General features: G+C 40.2%; 1 protein-coding gene across 4 annotated transcripts in view; it reads right to left on the reverse strand.

Annotated features, from left to right (window-relative positions):
• CALD1 (caldesmon 1) overlaps window positions 1-12811 on the reverse strand; it is a 162823-nt gene that overhangs the window by 124719 nt on the left and 25293 nt on the right. For 3 of the 4 annotated variants that reach the window (XM_058804706.1, XM_058804711.1, XM_058804712.1), the window contains exon 2: window positions 3599-3683. The exons of the other annotated variant lie outside the window; for it this stretch is intronic. The gene's annotated coding sequence lies outside the window, so the exon portion shown is untranslated. The remainder of the gene's footprint in view (window positions 1-3598; window positions 3684-12811) is intronic. 4 annotated transcript variants of the gene reach the window in all.

The following is a 12811-nucleotide window of genomic DNA, read 5'->3' on the forward strand; positions in this document are numbered from 1 at the left end:
AATCACACTTCAGTCTTGCCACTTATTCTCTTTTGTAATGCCACTAAAATCATTGCAAAGCCTGATAATAGAGATTTGCTGACAGGAGAGAAGGGGATTATTGAGTTTATAACAGTGAAACAGCTCACTTTAGGCATTAAAAGAACAATGCTACCTTGATTATGCAAAAGGGTTAGCTGGCCTCTCCCAGATCATTTCCTATGAGATCATATGCAGACTTAGAAACAGAAGGGACTGGTTTCAGGAAGTTCGGAAGCCTTTTATGGATTATATTAACAAGGCACAAGCTGTTCCCTAAAACTGATTGTGCATCAAATTCCACTGCAGTCACATGCCCTTGGTTGGAACGCTTCAGCATATATGATAGTACCAACAGCCACCAAAAAAAGCAGCAATTCTGTCATTTAATCCCTGTGTCTTTTTCCTTTTCCTTTTTTTTTTTTTTTTTTTTTTTGAGTCGAGGGAGTTAATTTTATTTTTTGGGGGTACAAAGAGCATACAACAGTTACAGTGAGAAATTACTTCAATTCTCAAAAGTTTCAAAGTGGGAAATCACTTCAGTTCTCAAAAGTACTCCTACAGAGTACAGATACAACCTTTTACAGAGTTAAATACCTGTCTTACATCAGCAGAAATAAATGCTCAACTGCAAGATTTTGGAATGGCACCTAATAGCTGTTAGAAGTCAGTTTTACTTTTTCTTCTCTGGTAAGTACTAGCAAAAAAAATATATCTGCACAAAAGCACATCAGTGTCTGAAAAATACTTTTTCCTGCCATTTGAGGTCTTTGCTAATACCAAACATTTGTTATTTAGTGTTTACTACCAAAGACTTTCCTGTCAGTTCAGTTACTCTATATTTAATCTTGATACAGAAAATTAGAAAGCAAATGAGAAACTGCATTCCTTTTCCAATAAATAATGCTGTACATGTTCTGATTTTTTTTTAATTTATGGGCACAGCAGACTCATGAGCCTGTAAAGACACCTCAGATGCTGTGCTCCTGTTTGGAAGTGTCTCAGCATCCCTGGAAGCTCTGGCCTCCAGGCTCCTCAGCAAGGCTTGTGTCTCATTTGGGTTTCATGTTAGCTCTTTGGTGATGCAGAAATTGCATCCTGAACTGTACAAGACCTACACTGTGAGAGACTGAATTTCACTGTGGGAGGCAAACCAACCTGCTAATGGAATTAGATAACACTCACCTATTGACACCAAGCAGATTTAGCTTTCAGTGGAAAGTAACAACACTTTCAAACAGCTTCTCTCTAAGTTAAAATCTCCCATTCTATTTACAGGGGAAGAGAGGAGTGCATAACTGAAATGCAGCTCCCTGTCCAAGCCCAGCTGGTCAGGAGCAGCCCCTCTTGCACCCCAGATAAATTCCTTCCCCATGGGGTTGCACCTTCTCCTGCCACCTCACTGATGCCATGGATGGAGAACCAAAACATTCATCATGAATATTCCCCCCAGCACTTAGCTGCCATCTCTTACTGGAAATAAAATACATTTTAGTTCCTGTTAGGAGAGAAGTAAGAGAGGGGTAAAAACCTCAAATTTATAATAATTATTTGCTATCTGTTTAATAATGGTGTTCTCTGTGCCAAAGAAGATGGAACAATTAAAAGACAACCACAGCCTTTGCTTAGTTTGGGGAATAACTATCCCTGATACAATCTTCCAGGAATCCATCCTTAGAGCCTTGCCCATCACTATTTATAACTGAGTAAATATTAGAGGATTCACTTCTTTTGCCCTGAAAAAACAAGACCTTTGGCCTTAACATATTTTTGGAAAGTGTTTCAGAGAAGGCTGTTGCTCTGCAGCAATGTTTCCTTCCATTAAAATTCCCTCTTAAAATATATGGCCCAAAGGAGGAACACTAGACCTCAAATATACCACAAATATGGACAAGTCTGCCTGCAGGCATTTGGAAGCTGGGAATTTGCCCAAAACATTATCCTTCAAGAATTAACCAACTCTCTGTCAGCACAGTTAACAGCCTCAAGAAAACCCCAATTGTCAGGGCAGCTCACTAATTGAATATTGTGCTGTTTATCACTGCTTAAGGTTTAATTATTCCCAAGGACTGAAACTGGGGCCTTTATAGATCCACATGCAAATAAAAAAATGTGTTTGGGAGCCACTATTACCCAAAAAAATTCACTTTTAGGTTTCTCTCCTCCTGGCTTCAGCCCAGCTCACCCTGCCTCTTCTTTCCCTCATCTGCTGACAAAACCTGTGATAGTCAGGGACCAGAAGAGCAGGCAGGGTGACCACAGGAACTCTGTGCTCAGGACTTTGCTCTGCTTGGCCACTTAAACCTGCCTGTGAACATCAGCAATGAGAAAAAGGAACTGAGGAAAGAAAACTCAGTGGCAGAAACTCACTATAAGGGTATGCAGACGCAAGAGCTGTCAAGCTCTACCCACAGGTGTGGCCATAATTCCTTGGCATTATCCTTTCCAAGGATAATTCCTTACAAACCTTGCCCTTAAATAATAATCAGATAATGCCAATACAGCCCCTGGTAGTGACAATAACTCCAGAGTGATGCTCAACAGACAGAGAAACCCTTCGAGGCAAGCCCTTTCCTCACCTCCTCATCAAGGCTGGCTGCTTTAATTAAATTTTCCTTGTTTTCCTTAGTTTCCTGAAATTGAACTAACTTTCTTTAGTTTCCACTACTGCATGGTGTTACTATTTTATGTAATTGCTGCATCCTTTTGCATCAATGAATTTGCTGCACATGACATCATAACCTCCACCTGTGTAGCCAGAATGACGGAGTGTCCTCACTCACAGCAATTTGGGCTAAACAGCAATTATAGGCCAAGTGCAGCCTGGGAACGTTTATTATTATTAGCAGGACTCCTATCAAGTGCTGAATCTTTTGAAAGGCAAATTTTCTCCCACTTGGCAAGCAGAATTTTTGTTTCGTGTCCCTATCAAACCAAAACCAGGACACCTGGGGAACAGAGAGAGCCATTGGCTTTGCTGACATATTCAGCACCATTATTATCTTAATGACACATAATGGTCTCCATATTCATAACCTTCCACCAAGGGAAAGCCCAGAGTGGCTGTTGGGCTGACCTCATTACCTCACTCTGTGTGTGCAAAGACGGCCACATGTAGGGTTAATGACCAAGAGACAAAGACACAGGAGTTCAACATTTCCAGGGGAAAAACACCTCCTTCCCATTCAGGTAATTTCCAGGAAGCAGGAGATTAACATGGAGCCACAACATGGAAAAATTTCTCAGTGTTTTAGAGAACTAAATTACCATGCACATACTTAGCTATAATCCTTAGCAAAAGTACAAAACACTAAAATAAAAGGGAAGAATTGGGGTCGAAAATTCCCAAATATACAAGTAATTTCTGGCAGTCAGTTTGATCAAGGACTACCACAAATTGTCTTCCAAATCAGGCTGATCACTAACCCAAAACAACCTTTTCCTATACCAGATTTTAGGTTTCAAAGCAAACTATGCTAACACTGAAGTGAGGTTCATGATAGAGATTGTCTCAACTGAACAAAATATAGCTCCAGGAAAAAATAAAAAAATCCAAAGGTATAAAAAGCATATATCTCACCAGATATGATGCCCCTGAGCCTGGAAGATGCTGCCTCTTCAGCTCCCAAGGGATTCTTTGAGTAGGCCAATGGTTATTACAGGCACTGCAAAGATAGAAGTGTTTACATGGGGGGGCTGAAGAGGGCACCAAAGGCAGAAAAGTCTTTACAGTTAGGATGAAAGCTGGAAAGCAAAACAGATCCTGATCCTTGCTGCAGTTGCTAGATACAATTGCACCACTGACTAAATTGATTTGCTGCTCCTTTTCTTTTTCCAGTGACTCCTCTGTGGGGAAGAAATTCCCAAGCAAGCAAAGACAGATACTCTGTGCATCTGAGTCCCCATTAGGGGAAAAGAGTGGCTCCCACTTGCAAGGAAAACTGCCCCATTCATTCACCTGCTCCTGCTGCAACCCAACCACAGAGTAATTCAATCCTCAAAACACCCTGGGAAGCACCAGCCACAGAACTGACAATTTTAATATCCAAACTGCACCAATTAATATGAAGCCAAACCTGATTATGCCCTCATTAATCACTTCAGAGAAGAAAAAAACAACTGAGGGAATTCCCTATTTCTTTTGGCTGTAGACCAGCGCAGTTTCTTGATTGCTGGCTGCCTCCAGTCAAAGATGCAAAAACCTTCTGGCTATTTGTGCATAGCTGCTGGATTGCATTTTTGCATTTACACGGGTTTCAGTGACAGGTTGTTTGTCTGACTGTACATGTAATTTGACTGCAACAGTGGTACAACAGCCACCTTCAAGCAATGGCTGGGACAAATGGTAACTCAGCATGTGGTGAGAAAAAATTGCCTCTGAGCCATGCCTCAGGGGGAGAACTGAGGCAGCTCTTGGGAGAAAAAACTCAGATCTCCAATTTGGAGTAACCTCAGCCAGCTGGGAGAGCTGCTCAGGGGCTCTGGTTATTCCCATCCCCTTCCATGTACAGAAGCAGCAAAAACCACAACTTTCAAATGTTCCTCTACTCAGAAGACAAAAGGCTGGAATTACAAGGTGCAGAGAAATTTTCTTTCATCTGTTAAACCAGGTGAAGAAAGATACCAAAACCAAGCTTGCTTCACAATCAGCATTTAATTTGGCAAATAGAGTTTACCTTTCCACCTAATCAACACAATCAGCAGGTGGGCTTAAGAGTATTCATTCGACTCACTCTGTTAAGCAAGAGATGTGAATAAGCCCTGAAAAAAATACTTCATGCTTTTGCAAGTGGCAGTGTAATCTTACAGGACTTCCCCTAAATCCATAAGCAGCAGTGTCAGGGGCAGGATTTGCTTATCTTAGAATATTTTGAGGTGTTTGTTTCAATTTCATACTGCCTGCCAAGGGGGGTTTTTGAAGGTAGTGATGAAATGGGGAGGGAGGCAAAGTTTCCTCCACACATGCAGCACTGTGCTCCACCATGGCTAAACACAAGGGGTACCCCGTTGTTTTACAAAAACAAACACCTTTGCTGTCCCCCTAGAACGGCCAAGACAGAAAATTGGTCACAGCTGCGACCAACTAAGATGGCAATTCCTCCAGGAAACTCCATTCTGAACTTCCCAGGGCAGTACCACAGTGAATACTGAAGAATGCAGCTTTTCCCAAATCCAGCAGACCTGGTGAAAGGAATGCAGGTCCTCTTTGTGCAATGCATAAATCCAGGTTACAGGACTACCTCAGCTTTAATAAAACTCCCATTAAAGTCAATTGCAGTTGTATGTTCTAACCCAGAGAAAACCCAGATCTATCCTTCCATCAATAAAATGTCAAACTACTCCAATCACTAATAAAACCCAAGGACTGACATGTCCTTCAGGATTCATGGAGCTACATGAACTGATCCAGGTCTTTCAACAGAAACTCTGCTTAATTTACTGTAGCTGTGAGAAAAAACTCCCCATCATTTACATCCAAAGAAGAAAATCTAAATTCAAAGGTACAACGCAGTACAGAGAAACACCTTTAAGTTGTGTAACCTCCTGACTGCTGAGATGTTTTGCAGACAAAGCCCTGGAGGTGGACATCAGTGTAAATCAGAAGAACATCTTGTTTTCTTCACTTAGCCCTGTTTCCTGTGATACCTTAATACCAAGTCCTTCCTGAGAGCTCTCATTCACAGGGTACTTAAGTGTTCTCCTCACCAACCAAACAAGATTACTCACCTTCTTTAAGTTAGGCTCAGGTTTGTTGAGGCAGAGCCAAAACACACACATATTCCTGACCAAGGACATGTTTTTCTTTCTTGGGCTGTTTTTACTCTGTAGTCCTAAGTACAATACCAAAAAAATTTTTGAAAAAGGAATTAATTTTGCCAAATATCTTCAGGAATTCCTTATTGAAACAAAACTCACAAATACACTTCAGACCTTTTCCAACACACACCACTCTGTGATTCTGTGATCTATCAAGTGAAATACCATGAATGAGAAAATGCTGACAACACTGAGCCAGAGGAATTTTTTAATCTACTCGCTGATATAATTTTATAATGTTTCATACAACATAGCCTGCAAAATATCAAAGTCAAGGGGCACCAGTAACTAAAAAGCTTCTATAAAATTAAATTATTTGGGTCATACTCTAGAAATCTCTGGCTGACAGACACAAAGGAAAGCTGAGACAATTATCTTGCACTTCATTCTTAAAAGGAGCACTAAGTGCAACACAAATTAATTTACTTGATTTACCTCATTATTTCTTCAACCTCCTATAGATCATCTCATCCCTATATTTACTTACATACTGATCAATTAATCACCAGGTGGGAGAAACTGAGGTTTGAGTACCAAACCCAAACAGTTGTGGAAATAAAAAATTTCTCTTCCTCTTCAAGGAGTCAGTACTGTCTTTCTTTCATAACTTTACAACTAGAGATAGCTACTTCTAAACAAAACAGTAGACCATTTAGCATTTTATAATCAAACAAATTGGTTTTCCATTGTTCTTTTCCAATGAGAAATTCCATTCTCTGCAGCAAGGGGAAATGATAATTTCCAGAAATGTTTCTCACAGAGGGCAATCCTCATGGCCCTGTTCTGTGGGATTAAGTATGGGTACACTTAGATGGTAAAGCCTTTTAGGCAAGCAAAACCAACAGTACTGAGGGCTACTGGAAAAAGCTTGATCCTCCTTTCCATAACCTAAACAAAGAAACAAAGTGCTTTCTTTCATTGCAACACCCTGGAAATGGCAAAGCCTGTGAAATTCTGTTTGATCAAAGTGCTGAGGACAACTCTCCCCATTATTGCACCAACATTTAAAAACCTACAGAAACCACACCTGGATTTCTGAACATCTTTGGAGCCCTGGCTCATGGCTATTAAAGCAGGAAAAGCAGCTAAAACACCCATTGAAACCATATCAACATGGCTCTGATTCAGAGGAAAGCATCAGATGTGCTGAATTTCCCTTCTTCCTAGCAATTCTGGTAACAGAAGTTCCCAAGGATTACTTGGCCAGGTTTTATTCAGCCCCTATGACCAAAGGACATAACCCAAGCAGATCTGGGTTGCAGGCATTTTAAAGGATGCAAATGGCAAAGAAAAATCTCTTTGGGTGCAGCCAGAAACATCATTCTCCATTTACAGTCACCTGTAGAGACAACATGAAAAGCACCACTCATCACAGACAGCAGCATCTCTTTGGTGTCCTTACAGCAAGCAGCGCACACATTTAGAAAAGCACATTTGAAATGTTCTATTAGGGTCGTCCTCAGATTCAAATTCCCAACTCTCCCAGCTGACCAGGCTGAGGACTGAAATGTGGCAAAAAGGAGCCACAGACTTCTCATGCGCTCTTGAAAATCTCCCTTAAGGTGTCTATTTTCATAGGACATAGAAAGACATTTTTGGTTAATACTTCTACCACCCATCTGTCTATCCTTCTGCCTCTAATGAAGTCTGTAATCAAATCATAAACATTGGCATTTTAGAAAAAATTATATCCTTATGAGGATCCTTTAATTCCTCCATATATATATCCCATAGAAGGTCATGTCCTGTTTTACTTATTTTTTCCCCACAACATTTTTGCTCTGTGTTTTTCTTTACAGGAGACCAAAAGATGGAGACTCTGTACATTTTTGTGAGACAACTACATTGGGCAGACAGCCATTTCCTCAGCCAATATCAGCAGTGAATTTATAGCTCAGAGAGAACTCTGAAGAGACAGAGGTTTGTGGGACAAAGGTTTTGTTTGGTTTTTTTTTTTCCTGAGACCCGAAAAACTCTTTTGACAAGTTTGCCACAAAGAAAAGGAGAATTTACAGCTTCATCTGCTCTGAAGGATCTCTGTTCCATGCTGAGCACTCACCTGCACCGCATGAATGAGGTGATCAACTCCAGCTTTGGGACACACCACCAGACCTGCTGAGTGCTCCCTTCAAACTATTGGTAGCCTGTGTTATAAACCACATAATTTTTACTCCACCACTCATTTTCTTAACTTAGTTGTCTTCAGTTTCAATGTGTGTGGATGTAAGGAATAAAATACAAGCCAAACAACATTTTCCCTAGACAGAGACTATGCTACAAGGCTGAAATTGACCTTTTTTTAAAAAAAAAAATTTTGAAACCAAGGTTTTCTGACAGGCATTGGTAGGACAATTAGAGTTCTGTAAGTGGGAAATGTACTGAGCACCAAACACTGAATTTTGGCAAATGATGCGTTGACAGCATGCATCCAGCACAGCTTTGTGACAGGCTGAGAGTTGGATGGGACTGAAGGTTGTGTGGCAATAGGAAGGCACAGCACAATCACAGAGCTGTCAAAGCCACACATTTAGACATAAAACCCAAGATAAGGCAGCAAATGACCAAAAAACTGTGTATCAGAAACATGGGAGAGAGGAAAACACAAACAACATTAATTGACAAAACCCTAACCCCAAATCCAAAAACTGTAAAAAGTTTCTTTTGAGACATTTTGTTGAAATATGTTTGGGAAAATGTTGGAATGAGCCACTTGAAAAAAACAGTACCCACAAAAAATACTGCATCTTTTTCATTTGGTAGGAGTCCATTTCATTCCACAGACTTTGAGATGTGTTTAAGATTCCATAGGTTTGGTGTTATGTCAGTGATTGTTCATAATGAAATTCCAGGCAGTAGCAAAAAAAGATTTAATGATGGTACCACCCAAAATATGGATATGCTGCTTTCTTTGAGCAAATTTATTGATAGGAATGTTGAGTATGGGTTAAAGCAACAGAGTTGTCTGGCTCACCTGTGCATGCTAGAATGTCAAGTGACAGAGCACAAATTATGCCATTTCTTGACTCTCTCTTAAGAAGTTAATCTAATTCTACCCTTTGCTGGATTCTCAAAAGATTTGTCATTTGCTGCAGCTCTATGACACTATCAGCTGTTTTTAAAAGTGTATTCCCTGTTTTCCTATCCCATCTATCTCCTTGAGGAATAATATTTTGATGGTTTTAGTAACACGTTTGATGTTGTTTGGACTGGGAGATTTGTGCCCTTCAAAGCACAGCGTGACACACTGGACAAAGCACTTGGCTGGCATCACCTCCAGTTTGGTGCTGTCACAGGAATCATTTTTCTTTTATTGTGCTTCATTTTGTCAGAGTGACAAAAGGGAAAATGATGCCAAAGTCCTGTGCAAAGAGCTTGGAGATAGACTCAGAAAAAGCAGTGTCTGGCAGCTTGATCATAAAGCCATTTTACACTACAGAAAGAAAGTATCTTTTAAAGATTTCATTAAAAATAAGTACCAAGAAATCCACGTGACACCTTGCAGCTAACACAGGGTGGAAAGTAATTCAGAATCATCACCTATTTTCTGCAGGTAGATAACCTGAGTCTGGGAGAGATGATCTCCCAGATCAAGTTGGAGTCCAATACCATATAAACAGGCAATCTTTGTACAGGAAATCTTACAAACTCCAAGGTATTCACTGTAACAACACTTGCTTTGGGACTAAAAGAGAGTTTGATATAATATCTCAAACTGCTGCTTTCATAGTTGCCCAAGAAATAATTCTGATTAGAGCTGTTCAGTTTTGTGGGGTTTTTATGCCAGAAGCAGATAAAGAAAGCAAAACATTGCAGAAAATCCAAGTTTAAAAAGACTTTGGAACAATGTATTTGAAGAATCACCTTGGAAAATGCAGGATAGAACTGTGTCAGAGCTGGAACAAGCCATGAATAATGGCACTTTTTCCCTGGCTATTTGAGGAACAGGATAAAACAAAAACAGATGAGCTGTTGAAATTCTCCTGCTGTGAACACAGGGATGTCACCTGTGGGTCACCCAGTGATCTGTGCCCCAGGCATCAGACAGACCTGGGCTCACAGCAGCCTCTCCCTTCAGGAGATGGGAAATGCTGAAGAGATTCACACCCAAGAAGGTGCTTCCACCCAGTGGAGCTGCTCCTCACCTCTGGGAGACAGGGAGGGCACAAAACCCAGCCTGGATGCTGCAGCTCAGGCTCCCAATAGAATACAGCTCAGAATTCAATTTTATGTGTACATAGAAGAGAAGGACCCCAAGCGCAGAAAGAAACTTCTGCTACAGAAACAAGAACACAGTATATGCCATCTTTTGCTCTTCAAAGGAGACAATTTTGGTTAAAAACTGATCTAAGACAGAAGATATGAATCCCCTGCTAAGCTTACAATTAGTGCCTTGCTGTTTTGTGCAGCTGAACAGAACTGTATCTTTGGATTAATTTTTTTGGAGCAATTTTAAATTACTTTGGCTGCCTGTATTAAGCTGCTGCAACATTTGATTTCCAGGGTAATGACAGCCAGGTCTAAAATATCCTAATCAGACATCCAAGAATCAAGGCCTTTCAAAAATAACTTGGAAAAAACCCTGCCCTTTCTTTTGGCATCTTCTCTTTGACAGAAAGTGTGTCTACTTGCCAGCTTAAGGAGAAATATGAAAGAACAAACAGGCCCTTGACCTATAGCCAGACTATTGTTATGCATTCCATGACTGTGTGACAGTGTAAAACATGGATTTAACAAGACTGGCTGGGAGCTCTCTATTATGCATGCACACTCATTCTCATCGTGATTTTTATGAGGTTTTTTTTTTGTTCAGCTGGTCCATTTTACTCTAGAAGAATGCAGGGGTTACATGAAAACCCAACAGTTTCTGTGCAGAGTTCTCCCCCATGCCAACAGCAACAAGTCAAAATAAGTAGGTCTGAAATATTTCTCTATTAGGATTACTTTATGCTGCACTGATTGACACAGCATTATCAGGCATACCAAGATGTGCAATGAAAATGCTCTGAATTTGTGTCCTAAACATTCACACAGGATTCACAGACATGAAATAGCCTAGGGCACTGGACATCCAGCCAGCTGGTGTATTATGGCCAGAGGTTATTGCTAAAAACAATCAACAGCCAGAAAACCAGAGAGTCTGCCAAATCTGAGGGCTACAACCGGACAGGGGAGAAGCTTCATCATTGTTTCAGCAGGGCCAAAACTTCAGCATCTGTTTATTACATGCTGACTTTCACTTTTCTTAGAAATCACTAGAATGGCCTCATTCCTTGATTTAAAGGAATCAGAAACACTTATTCCAACCATATTTTTAAAGTCTTTTTATATGTATATAAAGAGCCTGGTCTCCAATAAAATCTATTATTAAATCTAAATTCTGTGGTGTTTCATAGGCAAACTGTTTCATGATCTGATCCAAAACTCACTGAAGACAAGACAGAGGCATTGGGCTGTTCATTGTGTGGCTACTGAAAACAAGTTCTGCTAAATGACACCCTGACATCTTTGTTTCTGTAAAGCTTCCAAAACCATCCATGTCATGGAATGAAGCTTAAGCTCTGTGGAGCCTCAGACTCCAGCTTTATTAACGTGACAACAGCTCCTTGGAGGACTTCTTTCCATTGGAAGTTAGGAAAATAAATGTAAAATATATATGCTTGCACATCATAAAAGTGAGGGTTTGTTTCATTTTGGACTATGAGATTAAAAAAAATTACACTATAAAAAATAAAATTGAACTTACAAACCCCTAAACAACAAAGGGTTGTGCACTATGGAGCTGTTTCTGGTCAACTTCTCTCATCAAAATGAAAAAGGCATCAAAAAGTATGAAGTCAGCATCTCTGATATTTGTAAATGTCTCTGGTACCCTTTTTGAAGCAGAGGTTGGATATGTCAGTGTTATTTTCCAGGCAAAGACCTCAAAATCCTGTCAGGTAACTAGCCCAGTAGTCATGAATCAGGTTTCTAATTTGCCCTCTCCTATTTCAAGTGTAAATTAAGACTAAATCTTCATGCTCACTGTGCTTCAGTCTTGGTAATCCAAGTGTTACTTCCAATGAGCTTTAGCACAAAACTCACCTATGGAAAGATCTTGGAGACCTTTCAGATGAAGTGCTTTCACACATGATTAATTATTAGGGACACTTCACCAAATGCAAAATCTCATTTGAACATGAGGTTATTCTTACTTATAAGCAACCTTTATTTTTTTCCAATCAGCATACCAACCATGTACTTGAGAGGGTGGGATCATCTTTAACTTCTGATTCCCAAATTTCTGAGGATATTTACCAAGTGTCCCAACAAAACTCTCCATTATGTTGCACACCCACCATTGCACCTGACAACTTTCCCCAAATTAACAATAACATGTGTCAATATTCAACTGTTTTACCTCAAAACCAGCAGAGCTTCTATAGCAGTTCAAAGAGAAGGAAAGCACAATTTCAATAGATAATTATACCTTGGTTTACTACAGAGTGATGGTCTGCTCAAGAGAAACTTGCATTCTCTTTTTGTATACTGAGCTATCCCTTAAAATTTCCATCCTCAAGATATTATGACAGCTTTTTTCTTCACTGCTTTTAATACAGACTGACTGCTGACTTTCATGCTGGCTTCTCCAGAAGTGAGAATTCCTGCACTGTAAGAAAAGTTCTCTCTTGAAAAATGAGTTCTTGTTTAACTGAATTCACTTTGTACAGCACAAAACTCCCAACAGGCAATAGAGCATTTTCAAATTCCAGGGCCATGAAAGGGTTATAACCATTACAACCATTCCAGGGTTATAATTGTGGCTCCATCTCTATGTGTTATAATGAACCCAAGACAATAAAATCACCCCCTTGGCAGCAAGGACAGAACTGCCCCATGGCTGAAGGAGGATTCATCACTGCTCCGTGCACGGAAAACAGAACCTAAGTGGGCATGACAGAAACAGCACCAGGAATCCACAGGGTAAAACAGCAAAGGG

This window comes from Ammospiza caudacuta, chromosome 5, assembly GCF_027887145.1.
Source record: "Ammospiza caudacuta isolate bAmmCau1 chromosome 5, bAmmCau1.pri, whole genome shotgun sequence".
NCBI lineage: Eukaryota > Metazoa > Chordata > Aves > Passeriformes > Passerellidae > Ammospiza > Ammospiza caudacuta.